Below are 23,576 nucleotides of genomic sequence, written 5' to 3' on the forward strand. Positions count from 1 at the left end.
ACACATATGGAGAATATTCAAGTCCATGCAGATGGTGTGCTGTCTAGACTTTTAACCTGGGACTCTACTGCTACAAGATATGAGTACCAGCCAAAGAGCCACCAAGTCAACCATAAAGCATATCTATACATTGTATAGCTAATGCACCATTATCGGGACATCCATATGTAAGACAAGACACAGAACGCATTTTTCTCCTGGCAGACTCAAAGTATCAGAGCTGCAGCCCCTAGGATGCGCTCTATAGGCAGTTGCAGTGTTAGGGAGTCTTGCCCAAGGTTTCCTCACTGAATAGCTTCTGGCTTACTGAACAGGAAGAAGTAAAATTTGAACCCTGGTCTTGTGTGTCAGAGGCAGCGGCCTACACAGTACACTATCCAGCCACTGATACAGATGAAGCAGCTTCTTCCAGGAATAAGAGAATGTATTGGGCCCTTTATGTTGTGGTGGGTAGAGCTCAATGGACATCAGTTTAGCCATGTCAGAGGCTATGTCACAGTGACTTTATGGCGATGTCATTGCTGAATCTATTTATTCCATATATAACTTGAGGCTCTTTCATTCACATACGTGAGCAAGCTTTATCTTGTTTGTTAGGATAAATAAACACGTAAGTAACAAAGATATGCTTCAAACCTGAAAATCATGTTTATTCTCCTAATGGTCCCTTCTCGTTCCATGACATAAGCTGGTTTGTCCAGCACACAAATGCAGCACAAAGCAGATCCTGGAACATGGTCTAGCCCAGGCCCCTTGGTGTGACAGAAGGGTAAACACTGTCCTGTGTGTGCTGGCACTTAACAAATAGTGTGTCCGCTCACAGGCAGCTTATGCATCTGAGCTGCCCGGGAGACCTGGGATCCCAGGACATAAAGAGAACCGGTTCCATGGGTCCACCTTCTGCCTGGATGCACACAATCATGCCTATTTCTATGTTTGTAAAGAGGGGGAATGACTTGTTTAAAGAAGACCCTTGCAAAAACACAAACCTCCCTGAAACACAATGGCATCCTAACATTCCAAAGGATGCATTAGGTTAATGTATGTCCGTTTGGCCAGCAAGAGACATAATAGCCCTGCCTGAATAAATAAGGGGCTGGAGAAAAGATTTGGCAGATCTTCCTTGTTTACAGTAGGAAGCACAATAAGCTGCCCGGGTCAGCGACGCGTTCCATGAGGTTCCATAAACTGTCACACATTCAGTTCCAAGGTGCACCTGCCCAGAGCTTCATGGTGGTTTATTGATGATTTCCATTGTGAAGCCTTCATTTATGGAAGCTCGGGTTGTGAGATCTCCCCACCCATGTGGTTTATGTCTGAGTACGGTTCCTATCCTCCAGCCATAGTGATGGTATCATGCAAAGCTGGCTAAAGATCACAATTATTGATTCGTTCTACAACCTGGAAATTCAGATGAGTGTGTTATTAGCATATGGCTATTAAAGGATTAGTGTACTCATATCAAATAATTACTTCAGGCCCAATTACTCCAACACTGATAATACAATTATAATACAATACTATTTCTACCATACTTAAAGCAGGAACACAAAATGAATGACACTAGTACAATAAAACCTACCACTTATTGGCTAAACACACGGTGTCCCATAAGTCTGTGGGAGCTACGTCCAATATGGTGGATACTAACATGGTGGTTGGAGTTCACAGGCCACCTGAAAGGTTTCCACCCACCCAGGGACATAACTAGAGGGGAGCAGCAGCCCTTCCTCTGATACAGGAGACTATACTTCAGATCAGGTATTTTTGTAGCTACACTTATTATGGGTGTGAAGATCAAGATGGCCACACTTGTTTTATGACCCTTGTGAGATGGACCCCAAGGCCATGAAGGACACCAAGGGAAAGGGTGTGAACATTGGGAGCCCCATTAAAGTTTCTCTGCCTGCCTGCTCCAGGTAGAGACACTTCCGCTTTCTCCACCTAACCAATAAGAGCAGAAGCACTGAGCAATTTACACAATCTACGCCCCTCCCGCAACTACCAAGGCAAAAAAGCAGGGTCGCTTAATAGCCAGAAGGTGAGAGTGGTGGGATTGTGTTGGCAGCCACTGGATTTGCACTGCGAGCAGCAGAGCAGTTGATCTTTGTTTCTGCAAGGTATGCAGTAAAACAACTATTTCTCCTTAAGAAAAAAGTTAACCTTCATAATTGCATGGGAGGGGGCGGGGAGTTATATTGTTTATTCCTAACAAAAGAGAAAAAGCAATCTGGTGGCATAGTGGATAGCACTTTCACCTCGCAGTGCTGGGTCCTCAGTTTGAAGCCCAGCCAGGGCACTATCCGCCCAACATCCCAAAAACATACAAATAAGTTCATCGGCTTCCCCTAAATTATCCCTGGACTACAGTACATATACTACACAGTACTACATACATAAACAGATGACTATTGGAGGGGATTAGATTGTGAGCCTCTCTGAGGGACAGTTAACCTCCTGAGGGTTACGCCGCTCAGGAGGTTTTGTCAATCTTTGCCCGATTAAAAGAAAATGTTCCCAATGGCTGTAAATCCTCTAGCTAGCACTAGGCTAGCTAGAAGAAGTCTCCGGCACCCTTTGATAGCCGCCGCTCCCCCATTTATACATTACCCAGCCTGGATCCAGCAATCGGCACAGCCTCCCGGGACAGCTCCGGTCTTCTCTATGGGGAGGATTGCACATGACGTGATGATGTCACCGACGTCATGCGCAAACCCGATCTTGCCCATAGAGAGACTGGAGCTGTCCCGGGAGGCTGCGCCGATCGCTGGATCCAGGCTGGGTAATGTATAAATGGGGGAGCGGCGGCTATCAAAGGGTGCCGGAGAGGGGGGGGGGGGGTAATGTATAAACGTGGGGATCGTGGGGATCCAGGGGTGCCAGAGGCTCTCACTAGCTAGCCTAGTGCTAGCTAAAGGATGTACAGCTATTAGGAACATTTATTTATTTATGGGGGACTCCTGGAGCCACAGCACGGTATGCCCGACACAGTGTCGGGCATACAGCTAAAGAGGTTAAATTACCTGTACTCTGTATGGTGCTGTGGAAGATGTTGGCGCTATATAAATACTAAATAATAATAATAATAATAATAAATCATCGGTGCGGGCCCCCAAAGTATAGTTTCACTGTTGCGAGACCGGAGGCTGACAGCAAAAATGCAAATTACTTTTTCCATCTTTAATGCGCTTTTATAGACATTCCTATTCATTCTGAGTTTTGTATATTCACAAACGCGCTGACACCTATACGCAACACTTGAACAGCACTCCTGGTTCGCCTCCTCCACTTTGCACGTAGATATTATACACAGAGGTAGCGCCACTCAGGCTTATGCAGCATTAATAAACAAATAACAGTCTCTGTAATAAAGCCCAGACAGAGTGTATCCTAAAATAAAATGATCTCCTATGACAGCTTCATCAAAAGTCTCCACTGCTGGTGCACGCTTCTACTCGGCTACACTCCACGTTGGACGTCCCACATGGAGTGTAGCCGAATAGGAGCGTGCACCAGCGGCGATACGCACAAAGCGACTACAGGAACAAGCCTGCCTGAGGCCAACATAACGGGGGAGAGCCCGTCCCAAGAAAACACTCTATGCTCATATTTATGGTTGGAACACGTGAGTGCAATATGTTTTTATAAGTCAAAAAATGTTAAACAGTTTTATGCTATGAGAGGCCTTTTTATTGAAGTTCTGGGAGACAAGTATTAATTACAAGGAAGATACAGACTTCAGTGGGGAATGATCCAGGAATTGCCAGAGAGGTGGGGGAGGGGGGGGGGGGGCACCCGGTAACCGTCCCAAGGCTACATTAGACAGTGAGTCTTAGTAGACGGTGAGTCCAGCACAAAGGGTGTGGTGGAGGCTCTTTACTGTCCTGAAGGAAGGCAATTGATGTGCTAGTGAAGACTTTTGATGAAGCTGTCATAGGAGATCATTTTATTTTAGGATACACTCTGTCTGGACTTTATTACAGAGACTGTTATTTGTTTATTAATACTGCATAAGCCTGAGTGGCGCTACCTTTGTGTATAATATCATTCTGAGTTTTGACTGAGAATCTCCTTTCAATAACTATTACGTTAATAGGATCTTTGCACTATGACCTTACATAATTACTAAATATATTAGTTAATTAGTGTGGACTCTTTTGTGACAGTGGACCCCCTGCTTCTAGGCCCCACAGCAGCTGTTCTGGTTATGGTCACTTCTGTGTGTACGATACATTTTATAGATGAGTATCACTTTTTATGCAGCATACAGAAGACATTTTTGTAGAAATGCAAGTGCATATTAATGAAAACCTCATTTTGCTCCATGATGGGGTTAACAGACTTTGAAGACTTCAGACTAACCTTATAAATAGCTCAGGAAGTGCGGTGACTTGCGGCCACTTAATTCCCCTCTTCAGTCTCATGTTAAGTGCCCACAAGAGACCGGCATCTGCAATGGGTTCAGATGGCCTTTGGGTTCTTCCTCCTCCCAGTTTTGTATTTCCTTGTAATTCATATTTGCCCGTCTCCTTAGATGTTTTTCAGTCCGCTTTGAAATTTGAACTTGAGAGTTTATAAGTTGGGATTCAGGTTTTGAAATAATATGATAATCTTTGGCATTAGATTAGTACAGCTCTTCCTGCTATTATTTAGTTGATGATTATGTAATGTACTTCTGTAGCGTGATATATTTTATTCACTCAGCCAACAAGAGGTAGCGCTCACGGTATGTTGGTACTATAATTGCACATGTATTACACCCCTTTCACTAATCAACAACGAGCTGTCACAAGCTCATAGTCCATAACCAATGTCCTTGCATATTCAATACAACTCTTCCCAATGTATGCTTCAGCAGCTTTCCTCTCTAAAACGTCGCCGGTCAGCAGCTCTTCATATGAGGACAGGCCACCACCACACCCTTTGTGTGCCACTCACCGTGGGTTCAGACCCAAACAGGGGTCTCTCTCTCGAGGAGGCACGAGACGCTAGAGCTAGCCACCGAGCGCACGGTGGAGGTAAAGCGGATTGAAGAAGGAAACTGAGCCCAGGTCCGGGCCGAGGCATAGGCTGGAGGGGCTCCAGCCTCAGGGCGCAGTGTAGGAGGGGGCGCAGAATTCATTCAGCTGTCATTCCTAATTGTGTATAAAGCAGAAAGAAATAAGAAAAGGGGATACATAGCAGTGACTGCAAGCCAGATAACTAGATATTAAGGTGTTGGGGAGGTTGTGGGCCCTGTGGCCCTCTTAGTCTAATAGCAATCAGTGTGTGATGGCTGGGGTGGCAGGGATGGAGGGGCGCACTTTGGTGTCTCAGCCTTGGGTGCTGGAGGACCTTGTCCCGGCTCTGACTGAGCCTGCCAGCCTGGCCAACATACGGGGGCGAGCCCGTGTAACAAATTACTCTACGCCTACACAAAAATCCCAGAATATGTGAGTGTGAATCGATTTTATACTAATAAACTTTTTAAGCGGTATTATACTATGTGAGATATTTTTATTGAGGTATGATGACAAGAGCATTTTAAGAGATAAGAAGCAGGACCTGGATTGAAGAACTAGAAAGTTGCCAGAATGGTGGGGGACGACCCGAGAACAATCCCAAGGCCTAGAGAGACCCCTGTTTGGGTCTGAACCCACGTGGAGTGGCACACAAAGGGTGTGGTGGTGGCCTGTCCTCATATAAAGAGTTGCTGACCGGCGGCGTTTTAGAGAGGAAAGCTGCTGAAGCATAGATTGGAAAGAGTTGTATTGAATATGCAAGGACATTGGTTATGGAGTATGAGCTCATGACAGCTCGTTGTTGATTAGTGAAAGAGGTGTAATACATGTGTATTTATAGTACCGACATACCTTGAGCGCTACCTCTTGTTGGCTGTCTTAATATTTGAAGAGGATGCAAACTGGTAGAGTTGTCCCTATTTTTTCACATCCACATTAACCTCAGCTGTGAGTGCATACCTCTCTAAAACAAAATAAAAAATAAAAAAAAATGAAAAAATTGTATTCACTGTTTTGCTGCTGCTTGTGTGAGACCTAAACGGGCACCATGGCGAAACATTTTGAAATGTAAAAACCATAAAAACATATGTAAATTTACATACACTTGGCCCATAGTAAATAGACAAGAGACAAGGCAAATAACATTTATAATGCGGTTTTCTCCTGGCAGACTCAAAGCGCTTGAGCTGCAGCCACTAGGGGGTGCTCAGTAAGCAGCAGCAGTGTTAAGGAGTCTAACCCAAGGACTCCTTACTGAATAGGTGCTGGATTACTGAACAGGAAGATACACTGTATTTTTTTTACTTGCTATGTAGCTATTACTTACAATAAGTATTATACGCAGTCAGCTCAAAATCTATTACTGACAGGTATTGGATTAGTCCATCTCCTCAAGGGGGATTCAAAGAGTTTATTTTAATTGTTTCAAAAGCCCTACCTAGACAGGATCTATTCTATGCAAAGATGCCAGACAGATTGCCTACTCATGATAACGCTATGCTGGCAGTTGGACTGTACGCCTGCCATTCAAGGAATGGCTTTCGAAATTAAAAAAAATACTGATCATCCACCTTGAGAAGATGGATTAGTCCAAAACCTGTCAGTAAGAGGTTCACAATCGGTTGATCACAATGCCTACCGTAAGTGACATCTACATAAAAAGTGAAATATCTCTATTGCATGTACTCTGGGACAAATGTACGGTACATCTTATATAGAGGTGCAAATATGAATTGTAAATTTTACAGCTTTCGCCAAAGTGCCCCTTTAATATTTTTTGGGTGTGTGTATTTCTTTGTGAGAGCTTTTTTTTGGGGGGGATTCTAATATTTTGTATTAATCTCCTTAATTTATTTTTGGCTGTTAAGGGGCCCATACGCTGGTTGATTTCATCCATCGATCGATCTATAAAATTGATCGATCAGAAATCGATTCTTTCAAATTAGCAAATCGATCGATTTGCAATCGATTTTGATCAATTTTGATCGATTTAATCTATTTGACAGGATGGAAAATCTAGGTCGATCTGCTGCTGGTAGCAGATCTATGGCCCATAGAGTTGCATTGCATCTAATGGTGCTATAATGCATTTAAATCTATTTTCAATAGATTTCCAATAGATTTCATTCTGAAATCTAATGGAAATCTGTTCCTAGTGTGTGGCACACATCAGATAGATTCCTGTCAAATTCGATTTGACAGGCATCTGACAGAAATCTATCTGATGGTCGAATCTGATGCAAACTAAAAGTGTATGGCCACCTTTAAGATTTTTTATGTTATGCTTTTTCAGCTAGTGGGTTATGTAATGGCCTCAAATTGTGTAACGTAGAAGCAGACTGCTGATTAGTAGGTGAGTTGGCCATACACTTATAGATTTGCAGCAGATTCGACCATCAGATAGATTTCTGTCAGATGCCTGTCAAGTCGAATCTGATAGGAATCTATCTGATGTGTGCCACACACTAGGAACATATTTCCAATAGATTTCAGGATGAAATCTATCGGAAATCGATCTAAATGCATTATTGGACCATTAGATCCAATGCAACTCTATGGGCCATCAATCTGCTGCCAGCAGCAGATCGACCTAGATTTTCGATCCTGTCAGATAGATCAAATCAATCAAAATCAATCGAAATCAGCTGCAAATCAATCGAATGGGGAGTTTGAATCGATCAATGGCTGAAATCGACCAGTGTATGGGCCCCTTACGGGTGAATGGCAAAATGCTTTATACAAAGGCAAGAGAGGGACAGAGCAGGATATTAATGGAAACGGGCAACATGGTGGCGTAGTGATTAGCAATCTAGCCTTGCAGTGCTGGTTCCCAGTTCAAATTCCAGCCTGGGCATCAGCTGCACAGAGTTTGCATGTTCTCCCTGTGTCTGTGTGGGTTTCCTCCAGGCACTCTGGTTTCCCCCAACACCCAAAAAACATACAGATAAGTTCATTGGCTTCCCCCTAAAATTGGCCCTAGACTACAACACACATGACTATGCTAGGGATTAGGTTGTGAGCTCCTTTGATGACTACATATATTCTGTAAACCCCTGTGGAAGATGTTGCTGCTGTATAAATTCTAAGTAATCTGCATACATTAGGAATAAATACTAAATAATTATAATAATAAGTTGCTGGTCAGTTTCTATCCCTGATCTATAAAGGCGTCACTGTTCTTGTGTTTATCAGAGATCAGGGCCCATATGCAATCTACTTTTTCTCCTGAGTTCTCTCCTAGGAGATCATTTTTCAACTTCTTTTTAAAATAATGTATCCAGCATCAATGGAAATTGGCTGATGCCAGATAGTAGATTTATGCATCCTGCAAGGCCAGAATTTTTTTTCTGGTTGCTTGAGACTTCTTGTTAACTGTTGTTGAGTTCTGGATAACAGGGTTTTTACTGTACTAGTGCCTGCCTCCAGAGCCGGGACAAGGTCCTCCAGCACCCAAGGCTGAGACTGCAAACTGCGCCCCCCCCCAGCCGTCACACACTGATTGCTATTAGACTAAGAGGCTTCCCAGGGCCCCCAACACCTTAATCTCTAGTTATCAGGCTTGCAGTCACTGCTATGTATCCCCTTTTCTTATTTCTCTGTGCTTCAAACACAATAGGGGAATGATGGAAGTGAGTTGTGCGCCCCCTCCTACACCGTGCCCTGAGGCTGGAGCCTCTCTCGCCTCTGCCTCGGCCCGGCCCTGCCTGCCTCACAGACCTAATATGGAGTAAATGCAGTAGAATAAGGCTCCTTTCAAACTATGAAGATTACATTGCAATAAGAAAGTTCTTCAATTCCATCACAATGTATCCGGAAAGTCGCATTGCGTGTTAACAATGCAGTGCAACCAAGGCCAGATTTAAACTTTTTCCGCCACTAGGCCAAGTATGTTGGGGATCCACTTCTGTGAGCAGCAGCTCCTCTCCCATTCCTTGTGCAGAACCTCTGCCATGTACTGCAGCACCTCTCTTTCATGTGTATCATCCCTGTACTGCAGCCCCTCTCTTTCATGTGTATCATCCCTGTACTGCAGCACCTCTTTTCCATGTGTATCATCCCTGTACTGCAGCACCTCTCTTCCATGTGTATCATCCCTGTACTGCAGCACCTCTCTTTAATGTGTATCATCCCTGTACTGCAGCACCTCTTTTCCATGTGTATCATCCCTGTACTGCAGCACATCTCTTCCATGTGTATCATCCCTGTACTGCAGCACATCTCTTCCATGTGTATCATCCCTGTACTGCAGCACCTCTCTTCCATGTGTATCATCCCTGTACTACAGCACCTCTCTTCCATGTGTAACATCCCTGTACTGCAGCACCTCTCTTCCATGTGTATCATCCCTGTACTGCAGCACCTCTCTTCCATGTGTATCATCCCTGTACTGCAGCCCCTCTCTTCCATGTGTATCATCCTTGTACTGCAGAACCTCTCTTCCATGTGTATCATCCCTGTACTGCAGCCCCTCTCTTCCATGTGTATCATCCCTGTACTGCAGCACCTCTCTTTCATGTGTATCATCAATGTACTGAAGCACCTCTCTTCCATGTGTAACATCCCTGTACTGCAGCACCTCTCTTTCATGTGTATCATCCCTGTACTGCAGCACCTCTCTTTCATGTGTATCATCCCTGTACTGAAGCACCTCTCTTCCATGTGCATCATCCCTGTACTGCAGCACCTCTCTTCCATGTGTATCATCCCTGTACTGCAGCACCTCTCTTCCATGTGTATCATCCCTGTACTGCAGCACCTCTCTTCCATGTGTATCATCCCTGTACTGCAGCACCTCTCTTCCATGTGTATCATCCCTGTACTGCAGCACCTCTCTTCCATGTGTATCATCCCTGTACTGCAGCACCTCTCTTCCATGTGTATCATCCCTGTACTGCAGCACCTCTCTTCCATGTGTATCATCCCTGTACTGCAGCACCTCTCTTTCATGTGTATCATCCCTGTACTGCAGCACCTCTCTTTTATGTGTATCATTTCTGTACTGCAGCACCTCTCTTCCATGTGTATCATCCCTGTACTGCAGCACCTCTCTTCCATGTGTATCATCCCTGTACTGCAGCACCTCTCTTCCATGTGTATCATCCCTGTACTGCAGCACCTCTCTTCCATGTGTATCATCCCTGTACTGCAGCACCTCTCTTCCATGTGTATCATCCCTGTACTGCAGCACCTCTCTTCCATGTGTATCATCCCTGTACTGCAGCACCTCTCTTCCATGTGCATCATCCCTGTACTGCAGCACCTCTCTTCCATGTGTATCATCCCTGTACTGCAGCACCTCTCTTCCATGTGTATCATCCCTGTACTGCAGCACCTCTCTTCCATGTGCATCATCCCTGTATTGCAGCACCTCTCTTCCATGTGTATCATCCCTGTACTGAAGCACCTCTCTTCCATGTGTAACATCCCTGTACTGCAGCCCCTCTTTCATGTGTATCATCCCTGTACTACAGCACCTCTCTTCCATGTGTATCATCCCTGTACTGAAGCACCTCTCTTCCATGTGTATCATCCCTGTACTGCAGCACCTGTCTTCCATGTGTATCATTCCTGTACTGCAGCACCTCTCTTCCATGTGTATCATCCCTGTACTGCAGCACCTCTCTTCCATGTGTATCATCCCTGTACTGCAGCACCTCTCTTCCATGTGTATCATCCCTGTACTGAAGCACCTCTCTTCCATGTGTATCATCCCTGTACTGCAGCACCTCTCTTCCATGTGTATCGTCCCTGTACTGCAGCACCTCTCTTTCATGTGTATCGTCCCTGTACTGCAGCACCTCTCTTCCATGTGTATCGTCCCTGTACTGCAGCACCTCTCTTCCATGTGTATCGTCCCTGTACTGCAGCACCTCTCTTCCATGTGTATCATCCCTGTACTGCAGCACCTCTATTCCATGTGTATCGTCCCTGTACTGCAGCACCTCTCTTCCATGTGTATCGTCCCTGTACTGCAGCACCTCTCTTCCATGTGTATTGTCCCTGTACTGCAGCGCCTCTCCTCCATGTGTATTGTCCCTGTACTGCAGCGCCTCTCTTCCATGTGTATCATCCCTGTACTACAGCACCTCTCCTCCATGTGTATCATCCCTGTACTGCAGCACCTCTCTTCCATGAGTATCATCCCTGTACTGCTGCACCTCTCTTCCATGTGTATCATCCCTGTACTGAAGCACCTCTCTTCCATGTGTAACATCCCTGTACTGCAGCCCCCTCTTCCATGTGTATCATCCCTGTACTACAGCACCTCTCTTCCATGTGTATCATCCCTGTACTGAAGCACCTCTCTTCCATGTGTATCATCCCTGTACTGCAGCACCTCTCTTCCATGTGTATCATTCCTGTACTGCAGCACCTCTCTTCCATGTGTATCACCCCTGTACTGCAGCACCTCTCTTCCATGTGTATCATCCCTGTACTGCAGCACCTCTCTTCCATGTGTATCACCCCTGTACTGCAGCACCTCTCTTCCATGTGTATCATCCCTGTACTGCAGCACCTCTCTTCTATGTGTATCATCCCTATACTGCAGCACCTCTCTTCCATGTGTATCATCCCTGTACTGCAGCACCTCTCTTCCATGTGTATCATCCCTGTACTGCAGCACCTCTCTTCCATGTGTATCATCCCTGTACTGCAGCACCTCTCTTCCATGTGTATCATCCCTGTACTGCAGCACCTCTCTTCCATGTGTATCATCCCTGTACTGAAGCACCTCTCTTCCATGTGTATCATCCCTGTACTGCAGCACCTCTCTTCCATGTGTATCGTCCCTGTACTGCAGCACCTCTCTTTCATGTGTATCGTCCCTGTACTGCAGCACCTCTCTTCCATGTGTATCGTCCCTGTACTGCAGCACCTCTCTTCCATGTGTATTGTCCCTGTACTGCAGCACCTATCTTCCATGTGTATCATCCCTGTACTGCAGCACCTCTATTCCATGTGTATCGTCCCTGTACTGCAGCACCTCTCTTCCATGTGTATCGTCCCTGTACTGCAGCACCTCTCTTCCATGTGTATTGTCCCTGTACTGCAGCGCCTCTCCTCCATGTGTATTGTCCCTGTACTGCAGCGCCTCTCTTCCATGTGTATCATCCCTGTACTACAGCACCTCTCCTCCATGTGTATCATCCCTGTACTTCAGCACCTCTCTTCCATGAGTATCATCCCTGTACTGCTGCACCTCTCTTCCATGTGTATCATCCCTGTACTGAAGCACCTCTCTTCCATGTGTAACATCCCTGTACTGCAGCACCTCTATTCCATGTGTATCGTCCCTGTACTGCAGCACCTCTCTTCCATGTGTATCGTCCCTGTACTGCAGCACCTCTCTTCCATGTGTATTGTCCCTGTACTGCAGCGCCTCTCCTCCATGTGTATTGTCCCTGTACTGCAGCGCCTCTCTTCCATGTGTATCATCCCTGTACTACAGCACCTCTCCTCCATGTGTATCATCCCTGTACTGCAGCACCTCTCTTCCATGAGTATCATCCCTGTACTGCTGCACCTCTCTTCCATGTGTATCATCCCTGTACTGAAGCACCTCTCTTCCATGTGTAACATCCCTGTACTGCAGCCCCCTCTTCCATGTGTATCATCCCTGTACTACAGCACCTCTCTTCCATGTGTATCATCCCTGTACTGAAGCACCTCTCTTCCATGTGTATCATCCCTGTACTGAAGCACCTCTCTTCCATGTGTATCATCCCTGTACTGCAGCACCTCTCTTCCATGTGTATCATTCCTGTACTGCAGCACCTCTCTTCCATGTGTATCACCCCTGTACTGCAGCACCTCTCTTCCATGTGTATCATCCCTGTACTGCAGCACCTCTCTTCCATGTGTATCACCCCTGTACTGCAGCACCTCTCTTCCATGTGTATCATCCCTGTACTGCAGCACCTCTCTTCTATGTGTATCATCCCTATACTGCAGCACCTCTCTTCCATGTGTATCATCCCTGTACTGCAGCACCTCTCTTCCATGTGTATCATCCCTGTACTGCAGCACCTCTCTTCCATGTGTATCATCCCTGTACTGCAGCACCTCTCTTCCATGTGTATCATCCCTGTACTGCAGCACCTCTCTTCCATGTGTATCATCCCTGTACTGAAGCACCTCTCTTCCATGTGTATCATCCCTGTACTGCAGCACCTCTCTTCCATGTGTATCGTCCCTGTACTGCAGCACCTCTCTTTCATGTGTATCGTCCCTGTACTGCAGCACCTCTCTTCCATGTGTATCGTCCCTGTACTGCAGCACCTCTCTTCCATGTGTATTGTCCCTGTACTGCAGCACCTCTCTTCCATGTGTATCATCCCTGTACTGCAGCACCTCTATTCCATGTGTATCGTCCCTGTACTGCAGCACCTCTCTTCCATGTGTATCGTCCCTGTACTGCAGCACCTCTCTTCCATGTGTATTGTCCCTGTACTGCAGCGCCTCTCCTCCATGTGTATTGTCCCTGTACTGCAGCGCCTCTCTTCCATGTGTATCATCCCTGTACTACAGCACCTCTCCTCCATGTGTATCATCCCTGTACTTCAGCACCTCTCTTCCATGAGTATCATCCCTGTACTGCTGCACCTCTCTTCCATGTGTATCATCCCTGTACTGAAGCACCTCTCTTCCATGTGTAACATCCCTGTACTGCAGCCCCCTCTTCCATGTGTATCATCCCTGTACTACAGCACCTCTCTTCCATGTGTATCATCACTGTACTGCAGCACCTCTCTTCCATGTGTAACATCCCTGCACTGCAGCACCTCTCTTCCATGTGTATCATCCCTGTACTGCAGCACCTCTCTTCCATGTGTATCATCCCTGTACTGCAGCACCTCTCTTCCATGTGTATCATCCCTGTACTGCAGCACCTCTCTTCCATGTGTATCATCCTTGTACTACAGCACCTCTCTTCCATGTGTATCATCCCTGTACTGCAGCACCTCTCTTCCATGTGCATCATCCCTGTATTGCAGCACCTCTCTTCCATGTGTATCATCCCTGTACTGAAGCACCTCTCTTCCATGTGTAACATCCCTGTACTGCAGCCCCCTCTTCCATGTGTATCATCCCTGTACTACAGCACCTCTCTTCCATGTGTAGCATCCCTGTACTGAAGCACCTCTCTTCCATGTGTATCATCCCTGTACTGCAGCACCTCTCTTCCATGTGTATCATCCCTGTACTGCAGCACCTCTCTTCCATGTGTATCATCCCTGTACTGCAGCACCTCTCTTCCATGTGTATCATCCCTGTACTGCAGCACCTCTCTTCCATGTGTATCATCCCTGTACTGCAGCACCTCTCTTCCATGTGTATCGTCCCTGTACTGCAGCAGCTCTCTTCCATGTGTATCATCCCTGTACTGCAGCACCTCTATTCCATGTGTATCATCCCTGTACTGAAGCACCTCTCTTCCATGTGTATCGTCCCTGTACAGCAGCACCTCTCTTCCATGTGTATCGTCCCTGTACTGCAGCACCTCTCTTTCATGTGTATCGTCCCTGTACTGCAGCACCTCTCTTCCATGTGTATCGTCCCTGTACTGCAGCACCTCTCTTCCATGTGTATCGTCCCTGTACTGCAGCACCTCTCTTCCATGTGTATCGTCCCTGTACTGCAGCACCTCTCTTTCATGTGTATCGTCCCTGTACTGCAGCACCTCTCTTCCATGTGTATCGTCCCTGTACTGCAGCACCTCTCTTCCATGTGTATCGTCCCTGTACTGCAGCACCTCTCTTCCATGTGTATCGTCCCTGTACTGCAGCACCTCTCTTCCATGTGTATCGCCCCTGTACTGCAGCACCTCTCTTCCATGTGTATCATCCCTGTACTACAGCACCTCTCTTCCATATGTATCATCCCTGTACTGCAGCACCTCTCTTCCATGTGTAACATCCCTGCACTGCAGCACCTCTCTTCCATGTGTATCGTCCCTGTACTGCAGCACCTCTCTTCCATGTGTATCATCCCTGTACTGCAGCACCTCTCTTCCATGTGTATCATCCCTGTACTGAAGCACCTCTCTTCCATGTGCATCATCCCTGTACTGAAGCACCTCTCTTCCATGTGTAACATCCCTTTACTGCAGCCCCCTCTTCCATGTGTATCATCCCTGTACTGCAGCACCTTTCTTCCATGTGTATCATCCCTGTACTGCAGCACCTCTCTTCCATGTGTATCATCCCTGTACGGCAGCACCTCTCTTCCATGTGTATCATCCCTGTACTGCAGCACCTCTCTTCCATGTGTATCATCCCTGTACAGCAGCACCTCTCTTCCATGTGTATCATCCCTGTACTGCAGCACCTCTCTTCCATGTGTAACATCCCTGTACTGCAGCACCTCTCTTCCATGTGTATCATCCCTGTACTGCAGCACCTCTCTTCCATGTGTATCATCCCTGTACTGCAGCACCTCTCTTCCATGTGTATCATCCCTGTACTGCAGCACCTCTCTTCCATGTGTATCACCCCTGTACTGCAGCACCTCTCTTCCATGTGTATCATCCCTGTACTGCAGCACCTCTCTTCCATGTGTATCACCCCTGTACTGCAGCACCTCTCTTCCATGTGTAACATCCCTGTACTGCAGCCCCTCTCTTCCATGTGTATCATCCCTGTACTGCAGCCCCTCTCTTCCATGTGTATCATCCCTGTACTGCAGCACCTCTCTTCCATGTGAATCATCCCTGTACTGCAGCACCTCTCTTCCATGTGTATCGTCCCTGTACTGCAGCACCTCTCTTCCATGTGTATCGTCCCTGTACTGCAGCACCTCTCTTCCATGTGTATCGTCCCTGTACTGCAGCACCTCTCTTCCATGTGTATCGCCCCTGTACTGCAGCACCTCTCTTCCATGTGTATCATCCCTGTACTACAGCACCTCTCTTCCATATGTATCATCCCTGTACTGCAGCACCTCTCTTCCATGTGTAACATCCCTGCACTGCAGCACCTCTCTTCCATGTGTATCGTCCCTGTACTGCAGCACCTCTCTTCCATGTGTATCATCCCTGTACTGCAGCACCTCTCTTCCATGTGTATCATCCCTGTACTGAAGCACCTCTCTTCCATGTGCATCATCCCTGTACTGAAGCACCTCTCTTCCATGTGTAACATCCCTTTACTGCAGCCCCCTCTTCCATGTGTATCATCCCTGTACTGCAGCACCTTTCTTCCATGTGTATCATCCCTGTACTGCAGCACCTCTCTTCCATGTGTATCATCCCTGTACGGCAGCACCTCTCTTCCATGTGTATCATCCCTGTACTGCAGCACCTCTCTTCCATGTGTATCATCCCTGTACAGCAGCACCTCTCTTCCATGTGTATCATCCCTGTACTGCAGCACCTCTCTTCCATGTGTAACATCCCTGTACTGCAGCACCTCTCTTCCATGTGTATCATCCCTGTACTGCAGCACCTCTCTTCCATGTGTATCATCCCTGTACTGCAGCACCTCTCTTCCATGTGTATCATCCCTGTACTGCAGCACCTCTCTTCCATGTGTATCACCCCTGTACTGCAGCACCTCTCTTCCATGTGTATCATCCCTGTACTGCAGCACCTCTCTTCCATGTGTATCACCCCTGTACTGCAGCACCTCTCTTCCATGTGTAACATCCCTGTACTGCAGCCCCTCTCTTCCATGTGTATCATCCCTGTACTGCAGCCCCTCTCTTCCATGTGTATCATCCCTGTACTGCAGCACCTCTCTTCCATGTGAATCATCCCTGTACTGCAGCACCTCTCTTTCACGTATAGCTCCCTTCGGCATTAACTCCCCTTTTTCATGTGTTGCGCCCCATTTGCAGCCTTCTCTTTTATATGTAGCAACCCCTATTTCACATCCAGGTGCCCACTTAGGCTGCAGCTGACAAGGCCTGGGCCTTTGTGGCTTTTCCAGAAATACATCCATGGGTGCAACCATACAGTGAGGCATGCATTACAATGAAAGTATTCCTCACTGCCACTGTAACCACACATTACCCTGCAAACACACTGCATGCAGCCCACGAAACCTGCACAGCAATCAATGTTAGACCCCCGTATAAATGCCCCAATATCACTGCATCTGCGTTGCAATATGATGATATTGTGCATTGCGACCCGACACAACAGACACAGTGTGGAAAGACCCTAAGCTTAAAGAAAACCTGTAATGAAAAAAAACCCTCTAGGGGAAACTCGGGAGGGGGAAACCTTTGGATCCTAACAAGGTTTTCCCCGTCCTCCGGTGTCCCGGCAATCCAGCACAGCGACCACCCGAACAGTGGTGAGGTAAATATTTACCTACCGCGATCCTGTGCAGGTGCACTAGTGGCTCTTCATTTAGGTTAAGGTGGAAAAAGCCGAACCCGATCGGATCCACTCTACTGCGCAGGTGCAAGTCCTTAGCGCCTGGGCAGTAGAGCGAATCTAATCGGGTTAGGCTATTTCTGAATTAACCAGAACGAAGAGCCGCTAGTGCGCCTGCACAGGATTGCGGTAGGTGTATATTGCCCGCACCTGTACGCCCTTGTCAAGCCTTGTCGAGGAACTTTCGGGGGAGCCAGCGCTGGATTCTTCCAGGCTACAGAGGTTGGGGAACCCTCATTGGGACCCTGAGGCTTCCCCCTCCTGAGGTAAGTATCCCCCATAGGGTTTTCTCCTAGGTGAAATTTTCTAACTTGTCAATAAAATGCCTTTTTAACCCCCAGCAAGCAAACAAATACTCAAAATAATTGTGACTATACTTTTTCACCTAGTTTTGGGTACTTTTTGCATTGCAAAGTACTAAAAAGTTATTACAAATTCAAGATGAAAAATTTTCTCCTAGGAGAAAACCGAGAAGTGAAAGTGAATTGCATGTGACCCTTGGTGAGATCTGTGTACACCCAACACTTAGACGTAAAGGCCTTTCTACATTAGCACTTGTCCTATCACTAACCCTGTTGGTATGTGGCTACTTAGAATCATGTATGTTTTTGTACAGTAATGCTTCTGATTTTTAATTTGCTGTAGGGACGTTAGCTATATTCTGAGCTGACTGCATTTAAGTGGCTGGTGTGCAGTGCGCCTCTGTGTGGGAGTATGCAAAGGGTTAATTAGTTTTGCTGTTTGGTCACACTCCCTCTAGCGCTTCCTATTTTCTTAATCTGAATTAGGTGCTCCCATTTGGGAGAGGAGCCTGGCACTGGAGTACTACCCACACTCCCTAGTGGCAATCCCTGACATATAATTACAGAAAGCTCCCTCTCTGCAGCTGTATTATACTTTATGGGGGCAGGCATGAAAATCTGCAGACTCAGCTTCTGATTGGAATCCGCAGAGAATTCCAACTACATTTGGAGGCAGAGGGGGAAGTTTTAGATGGGATAATATGAGTTAAAAGTAACCAACCCACTAAATGTATTTTTTCAAATTCCAAAGGGGCCAGGGGTCAGATATGAAACTAGAAATTAAGAGCGCAGAGCGTTATGATTGGTGATGCAATGCTTACATTGGCCCTCGCTGGCGCTGCCTTTGTTGCTGGTGCGGCGCTCAGTTCCCAGCAGCAGGAGCTGTTGAGAAAACCTTGAAGACGTTAGACTCTCCCAGACTTATCCGATTCTCCACGCATTATCTGCTCACTTCTTCTCGGGTCAGGTCACAATAAAGTGATGGATGAGAAACTTCCTAACATATTGCGTTTTAGTTTACTTATCCTGAGCATGAGATCATTTTTGGGAGTCCTTTACGCCCGGATTGCTGATAGTCCTGGGAGCAGGTATTTTGGCCGGTTCACACTGCATGGCTGAAAAACTGATCCATCAAGCGGATCAGTTTTTATTGGGCATCAGTTGTTCATCCCGGACTTCCTGTTTGGTTCCCGAGTGGTCAATGCGACGCATCTGTCAATCTGGATTAATCGCAGCTCCCCCAAACTTGCGCTCCTTTTGGCAAAATTTGAACAGAGCAATGTGAGGGGATCATATTGATTAACACAGGATTCGTACACATTTGTCAGGATCCAGCGTAAGGAAGGAACAGAGGTGCCAGTTCAGCATAAAATATGTAAAATAGGGAGGCAGCGGTGGACTTACCTCTCCCAAGTAGACACAACAGTGTGTATGCACTGAAAAAGATTCTTTATTCAAAGTACTCTACAGATTTGTGCAATGCGTTTTGCTGGAGTCATCTCGCTTCCTCAATCACAGAAAGCTCCTATTGTTGCCTGAGGAAGCGGGATGACACCCGCGCAATGCGTTGCACAAATCTTGAATAAAGAATCTTTTTCAGTGAATACAGACTGTTGTGTCTACTTGGGGGAGGTAAGTCCACCACTGCCTCCCTATTTTAAACGTTTTTTAAATATCTTATGGTGAACTGGCGTCTCTGTTCCTTACGCTGTATATTAGTCCACCCCTGGTGGAAGGGTACTATCCCTTTTCTTTTTTACGGAGAGCGACAATTTTAACCCGAGTGGGGTCTAGTCTAATCCCCCCACCCGCCATCATAGTGGTTGTCAGTGGTAACCCAATTTTGTGAGTATAATCACATATACTTATATTGTCTATACTTGACCAAATTGACATATTACACTATTTGGCCTATCAATTTCTTTCTCTTTCAATCATCTGTTAGGATCTGTTCCGTTAGGTTCTGTGATCCATTAACATCTGTTAGGATCCAGTCTGTTAAGTTCGGGCTAAACGTACCGGTTTTTCTACCAGTGTAAAGTGAAGTCCTTAGACAAACAGCTATTGACATTATTTAATACAAACTACTGTGGCCAGTAAGTGATTCATTCCTTATTTCCAAGCAGGCGGTTGGGAACAGTGGGTGCAAGGCACTGAAGACTGATGGCCATTTCGCGCAGGTAGCACTTCTATTGAGGCTACGTAGAAGTGCAAAATGGCTGTCAGGCTTCAGTGCCCTGCACCCACCGCTCTCACCTGCCTGCCTGGATTGGAATGTACACCCCACCTTTACGACAATATTGTCTAAATGTGTTTACACGCTGTGATGATGCACATGACAATGTGCCAATAAACAGCTAATTCAGCAGTGCCGACCTTTCCGTCTATCTCTGCCACACAATTCCTATGGCACAACAACACCTGCCAAGGACAGCGACCATTTGAGAGGTGTAAGAAGAGGAGGGGAACAGTTTGTTAATGATTAGCACTATTCAAGGCATACTGTATATGGAAGTGATCCTTACCAGCATAGCACCGTTGAAGAGCTAATACTGTGGTTGAGGAAGGGTGCCTAGTGGGCAGTAGAGATGGCTCGACCTCAGATTTTGGGTTCGCAAACCGCGAACGCAAACTTCCGCAAAAGTTTGCAAACCAGCGAACTCGGCGAACCGCAATATACTTCATAGGGCAGGCAAACTTGAAAAACTACAAACACTTTTTCTGGCAACAAAAGTGATGGAAAAGATGTTTCAAGGGGTCCAACACCTGGAGAGGGGCATGGTGGAGTGGGATACATGCCAAAAGTCCCAGGGAAAATTACGGATTTGACGCAGAGCAGGGTTATAATCCCTAAAAGGCAGAAATCACATTGCATTCCTAAATTGGGGGCATAAAGTGCTTGAAAACATCTTGCGTGTGTAAGCAGGATAAGCAAGTAGTGTAAGTAGTGTACTGATTCACACTGACAGACCAAACTTCTGTGTAACGCACCGCAAACAGCTGTTTGTGTAGTGATGGTTGTGCTGGACTGGTGCGCACCATGGCGAGAGTGCAGGCGATGGCGGTTTTCAAGCCCATATGATTGGGCTGAGGTAGTTCAATGTCAGAACAACAGTGACTGTCCAGCTGATCGAATTTGGTTTGTCCACAATGAAGCAATGACCTTATTATCTTGGGTGTGCCCCCAACACACTCATATAGGTCATTGCTTCATTGTGATACGCAAGCCCCTCACCGTGGCAAGGTAATGATCACGAAGGGGAATTGACACATGTACATGCCTTTTTGTTTTGTAGTTGCAGATGCAGTCCAGCCAGAAAAATTAGGCAGGCATGTACACGCACCAGAAAAATTATTATTCCTTTTGTTAGCCGTCGCTGCTAGCAGCGACCTTAAAAATTCAGGAATCTACCTGGAGTCCTGGACCCCGTTGGTGGTGGCGGAGAAGCGGCCTGCAGGCAGAGATGCTGTGTGGGGACTGACTTAGTCTTGAGGCAGGCAGCAGGGGCCGGCAGGCAGAGATGCTGTGTGGGGACTGACTTAGTCTTCGGGCGGGCAGTAGCCCTCTGGGATGCATGCCTCATTCATTTTGATAAAGGTGAGGTACTGAACACTTTTTTGACCTAGGCGACTTCACTTCTCACTGGCAATGCGCTGAAGGTCCTTTCTGACACAACACTTGATGCAAGGCAAGACAGAAGTTGGATGGCAAATTGTGACAGCTCTGGCCACAGGTCAGGCCTGCGCACCCAGTAGTCCAGGGGTTAATCGCTACTCAGAGTGTCTATAACCGCACATAAGGCCAGGTAGTTGGCTACCTGCCGGTCGTGGCGTTGGTGGAGGGTGGATCCGGAAGGGCTAAGGCAAGGCGTTGGACTAAAGAATGTCCGCATGTCCGACATCACCATGAGATTGCTAGAGCATCCTGTCCTTACCTGCGTGAACATGGGAGGAGGAGGAGGATTACTGGCAGTGGCACCTTTATTCCGTTGTGCTGTGACATCACACTTAAACATACTGTAAAGCATACTTGCCAGCTTTTTGTGCAAGTGCTGCATCATTTCTGCCTTCTGGTAATTTGATAACATCTCTGCCACTTTGTGCTTATACCGAGGGTCTAGTAGTGTTGTCACCCAGTACAGGTCATTCCCCTTGAGTTTTTTTATACGGGGGTCCCTCAACAGTGATGCACTGACTGGGATAATACAATGTGCAGTCACAGATGCAGTAAAAGGTATGCACTGACTGGCATAATCCAATGTGCAGTCACACAGATGTAGTGAAAGGTATGCACTGACTGGTATAATACAATGTGCAGTCACAGAGATGCACTGAAAGGTATGCACTGACTGGTATAATACAATGTGCAGTCACAGATGCAGTGAAATGTATGCACTGACTGGCTGGTATAATACAGTGTGCAGTCACAGAGATGCAGTGAAACGTATGCACTGACTGGTATAATACAATGGCCTCAATTCACAAAGCTTTAGCAAACATTTTATCCAACATTTGATAATTTACTTCATAGGTAAAATCTAATTTTGAATTCACTAAGGTGTTATATATTTATCGAATGTTTTATCGATAAAAGGTTCAATAAATGTATAACACCTTAGTGAATTCAAAATCAGATTTTACCCATGAGGTAAATTATCAAACGTTTGATAAAGTGTTTGATAAAGCTTAGTGAATTGGGGTCAATGTGCAGTTACAGAGATGCAGTGAAAGGTACGCACTAACTGGTATAATACAATGTGTAGTCACCGAGATGCAGTGAAAGGTATGCGCTGACTGGTATAATACAATGTGCAGTCACAGAGATGCAGTGAAAGGTATGCACTGACTGGTATAATACAGTGTGCAGTCAGATGCAGTGAAAGGTATGCACTGACTGGTATAATACAATGTGCAGTCACAGAGATGCAGTGAAAGGTATGCACTGACTAGTATAATACGATGTGCAGTCACAGATGCAATGAAAGGTATGTACTGACTGGTATAATACAATGTGCAGTCACAGAGATGCAGTGAAAGGTATGCTCTGACTGTGCTGGGCCTGGCACAGTATAGCAAGGGACAGCTGCTACAGACAGGGCTGTTTATGCAGTGTCAGTGGCACACACACACAAAAAAACACATCACAAGAACATTAGCTCTCAAAAGAGCTTATTTTGGGTGCTTTTCAGCAACAAATATCAGCAAGGAGCAAGCTAACAAGAGCTAACTAACGCTTTCCCTATCTCTCCAGCAACCTCTCCCTTCTCTCTCTAAGCAGGCAGCAGACAGAGTGAGAAAATGGCTGTTGCTGCTGCCTTTTATAAGGAGGGGTGGGGGTCCAGGAGGGAGTGCAGCCTTAATGGCTGCCATGTGTCTGCTGACTGTGAAGTAGAGGGTCAGAGTTTAGCCCAATGATGTGGTATAGGGGGCAGGTCGAACTCACTGCGAAAGTGAACCGCTGGGGTTCGTGCAAACAAGTTCACCGGCGAACCGTTCAGGCCATCTCTCTAGGCAGGCCCCTCTGGTCCAAGGGCTCCAGTGCAGTCACAACCTCTGCATTGCTATGCCCCTGGGTTCCAGTGAATAAGAATTAAGTCCCCATTGGATGATCCATTTACATCTCAGCCACAGAATCACTGGTGGGAAATGAACTAGAGTACATGCCTTTGTTGACAGTTGCCTCTCAACATACATGAGCAATGCTGCTCTCATGAGACACTCTGCAGTCAGCATTATTCCCATAGCTAGTGACAGGGACACTAACAATAATTAAAGGCATGTGGATCGCTAGCGATTGTGTCTCTGAGCTGTGGATTGCCCTTGTTCCATTTCTCTGACTGCTGTGTGGCATGGCCATCTGATTGCTGCTCTCTGTCTGTCAGTAGTGTTCTTACA

This window comes from Hyperolius riggenbachi, chromosome 7, assembly GCF_040937935.1.
Source record: "Hyperolius riggenbachi isolate aHypRig1 chromosome 7, aHypRig1.pri, whole genome shotgun sequence".
Lineage (NCBI taxonomy): Eukaryota > Metazoa > Chordata > Amphibia > Anura > Hyperoliidae > Hyperolius > Hyperolius riggenbachi.